This window comes from Fomitiporia mediterranea (genome assembly GCF_000271605.1).
Source record: "Fomitiporia mediterranea MF3/22 unplaced genomic scaffold FOMMEscaffold_7, whole genome shotgun sequence".
Lineage (NCBI taxonomy): Eukaryota > Fungi > Basidiomycota > Agaricomycetes > Hymenochaetales > Hymenochaetaceae > Fomitiporia > Fomitiporia mediterranea.
Window position 1 is genome coordinate 2,050,815 of NW_006760392.1, and position 4,223 is coordinate 2,055,037.

Consider the following 4,223-nt stretch of genomic DNA (forward strand, 5'->3'; position numbering starts at 1 on the left):
TAAGAGGACAGAGACCTAGAGCTGGTACTTAGAACATCCTTGGATGAACTGCTACTTGTTCTGAAGGGAATGTACAGCTTGTACAGCCTTATTGTCTGAGAGAGTAAGTATATGTACTAACATTTCCTTATTAACCTCTCTCTTTCAACAAGGACAGACTCATGTCCTCAGCTGTAAACTCAGCTGAGACTATCCCTACTTAATACTATAGACAAACTACTGAGTAGTGAACAGGACTAGGTAGTGTTCTGAACATTCTAAGATTTTAGAATGTAGAAGTAGCAGGTTAAATTGTACAGATTTAGACTCAGATGAAGTGTGAAGAGAAGAATCAAAAGAATCAGAAGAAATAGGAGAACTATCTACTTTTGTTTTCAACTTTTTTCTTTCTAATAAATAATTTTGTTAATTTATTTTTTCTACTTTTTCTACTTTTTCTACTTTTCTTACTTTATTTACTTCTAATCCTACAGTGTCTATTGAATCAAAAGTGACTATTAAAAAATCTGAGTCATAGCTCTTCAGTGTTACATTCACTATTAGGCCTCTACAAAATCCTAGGGTACATAGTTAGAGTCTAGGAGTTCTAAGGTGACTTCTGGATTTGTAGAAAAGACTTCTTACTACAAATCCTACTCATTACTCATTATCACTCTAATGACTTGATAGATATACTATTACTTCTACAGGCAGTCCTTAATTTAGTGCTCTAACTTTCTGTAGGTAAAGTATACTCCTTACTTTCAGGCTTCTCTAATGTCTATCAGAACTAATTAATTACAAATTACAGGCAGATTAATCTAAGGGCTCAGAACTGTTAGAGCCAGATATATGTGTGAGTGTTCTGTACAGACTTAACACATTCAAGCTGTAGCTTGGTTGAAGGAGATAGTGTGTGTCTTCCACTTAGTGTAGGTGACCAGTTCTAGTATTATCCTAAGAATCTTATTAACTAGTTTTAGGTGAAGAGCTTTTTCAAGCATTCTAATAAGGACATTATTAAACCTAAGTGTGAATCCTGCCTTCTGGGCCAGGATATCAAACTCCTGAAAGAAGGTATTAGTAGAACATTTGCCCTGTTACAGAGACACAAGCTTGTTCTACACATTGTACTTCTTATTCAGATTAATGAAGGAAGTATAGAGCTACTCTATGAATTCTGAGTACAACTTGTTGTTCTGAAGTCAGATCAGGCTTTCAATCTAATGACCTTTAATCCAGTTCTAGGCCCAGGTGGCTGTATTACCTTCCTTCATGAAGGAGAGGACAAATAGGACACAATTGAGATCTGAGGATAGATTAGTCAAAGTAGTAGTCACATATAGTTTGACTTAGTACTAGAAGTCCTCAAAGTGCTACCCATTAAAGTCTGAAGGGTAAACTACATACACTTTCTTTCTGGAACAGGTTGTGACTTCTAGAACAATTAGAACAGGTTCTAAAGGGGCTGAGAGTATGTGGTTGGCAAAGGCCTCTTAGATAGAGGTCTGTATGTATTAAGCTAGTTCTGCTTGTAACTACTAATCTGGCAGGACAGTAGGGGTAGTAGTCAGTACAGGAGGGTCCATGTTTATACTACAAAGGGATCAACACTAAACTAAAAGGGGTAATGAATAGAAGAAGGGTGGCAAAAGTTTAAAAGGGTTTAGAAAGTTTAAAATTTAAAAATGTAAAAAGGTTAGGACAAAGGAAAGAGATTGACACAATAGTAAGTACTAATGCCTGAAACATAAGAGAGTTGTAGGGTAGTAATGGGTAGTCTTGATCTGATGTCAGTAACAGTATAGAGGGGACCTGAAGGCTCAGTAAGGGGACCCAGGCTACAACTATCCTACACAACAGAAATACAGAATGTAAGTACTAGAACATAGTTGGAACTTGCAGAACAGGCAGAGAGAGAGAGTGAGACAAGAGTAGAGTATATAGAGTGAGCCTAAGAGTACAGGACTACCTAGAGTAGACAAGATCAAGACTACAGGACTAGTCTAATCTTGTACACTTATATATACTAAACTATACAAGAGTACTTAGGGAGTATAAGCCACTAAGAATGATAAGCTACAAAGAATAAAAGAAAGGAATGTCAAAGATAAAGGTACAAAGAATGAAGGGATGGATAAAGGGTAAGAGACTATAGAATGAACAGAGAATGAAGGAGTAGTCAAAGGAATAGAATGATGAAGTAAGGAAGGGTAGTAGTAAGAGTCAGTACACATATAGTCCATAAACAGTACCCTTAAAGGACAGAAGTCCTAAGTTCCAGTACAGAAGGGTGTGGAACCCTCAGAACTGAAGGTAAGAGAGTAGAGAATCATAACATACTAGAGGGTAGAGATAATACTATAGTTTATGTTAGACTTTATAGAGAAGTCATGTTAATTAGTAAGGCTGACTACTGTGCCTTCTATAAACACTGTAAATATAGTTAGTATATAGTCTTTATTTATTGTTTTCTGGTTAGAAGGGATAACTGATTTACATTCTATACTATTACTATAACTTTAGGTGAATGTGGTTTTATATAGATAAGTAACTGTGTTTGTCTATAGTTAGATTAAATCATAGTACAGTCCTGTTCTGTATAGTAAAGGATCTAATTAATGAGCCTAACTATTATATCTAAATTGTCTGTATTAGCTATCTTCTACAGCTCTTCCTTAGTAATGTATTAAATATTAAACTAATCTACAGCTTTCATAAGCTTAAAAATTAATAACAGTCCCTTGTACTTTGTATATTTTGAAAGAACATTAGTAGTGAGTGTTTCTATTATAGTTTAACTCTATACAGCTTCCCTATCCTCATCCAACCTAAGTAGAAGTTTAATGTTATAAGTAGCTACACTTTCATATTCCTACAGATTGATTACCTTGACAAGGATGTTAAATAAGACTAACAGATTGTTGAGTATTCTATATACAAAATGAGTATAAAATAGAAAAAGCTTATACTCTTCTACTAACAGTAGAGATTTCAGGTAGTTACATATTAGTTTAGCTTTTATAATAAATATGTCTAAGTTAAATTGTACCAAGTCCTGGTTGTACAAGTCAGCTTTGTGTTTGACAGTCTTTCTAAACACTATTTTAAGAAAGTAGTCTATTATGTATTTCTATACCTAAACTGTATCCAAGTCTAACCCTTGAAACTCTTTTGTAATTATCTTGTATAATGTATTCTTATAAGAAAATTTGATTTTATTACTGAACACTATCCTCTACCACCAAATGTTCTAATTAGTAGTAAAAACACTACTTTTTAATAAGTAGAACAGAGAGTAATATTTTCCAAGATGTTTATTACTACTAGGCTTGACATTTGTAGTCTCAGAGAGGTGTAACAAGATTGACTATACTAAGACAGAGTGTGACTCACTTTTAGACTTGCCTAGTATTACTAGGACAGGTGTTACTAAGGTAGAAGAATAGGCTTTATAACTCAGACACCTTTAAAGTGTTCTGTGTTTTACTTTTTGTATAAAGGAATTATACAAAAGATTACTATTAAAACACTTCTTTCAAACAACCCTCTAGAGGCTATCATTACTAGACTAATAAAACAAACAAAGAAATTTGTTAAAGAAGAAGTGTATTTCTACTGAAAAACACTCTTGTCCCTTATTAATTATTTGCCTTCTGATTATTGTGTAATAATTAGAGACAGACTGTAAAAAGGTATAAGTAATTTCCTTGAAAAGGGAAAGGAATCTTATACATTATATGTTAAATATCTCTCTATTATACTTATACATTCTAGTACCTCCTCCTACATTCTGTCTTAGTCCTCAAACTTGTTATTAAAGTCCTGTAATTTGTTATTAACCTTCTAGAACCTCTCCTACATCTGGCTCCTAAGTTACTAAAGCTTATCTTACAGGCTACTAATAAATGTTTTTATAGCCTTTACACTCATAAACACATTACTAGTATGTTCTGTAAAGTACTAGACTATAGTACAGTTATAGTCTCTTAGTTTAGACTCATTACACATTAACTTGTTAACAGTATTATATAGTAATCTGCCTTCCTCTACTATAGAAAGAAGTCATCAGAATAATAGTCTAAACAATACTAAGGATAGTAACTTACTTTCACTTTCAATTTCTTTCATATTAAATTGTCTTTACTAGTTTTAATACTAGAGTATGTAAACAGTCAACTGTATAATGTCTGAAATCAGAGAACAAATACTTTAGAGTTAGAGAGGAGGGAGGTAGGGAACTA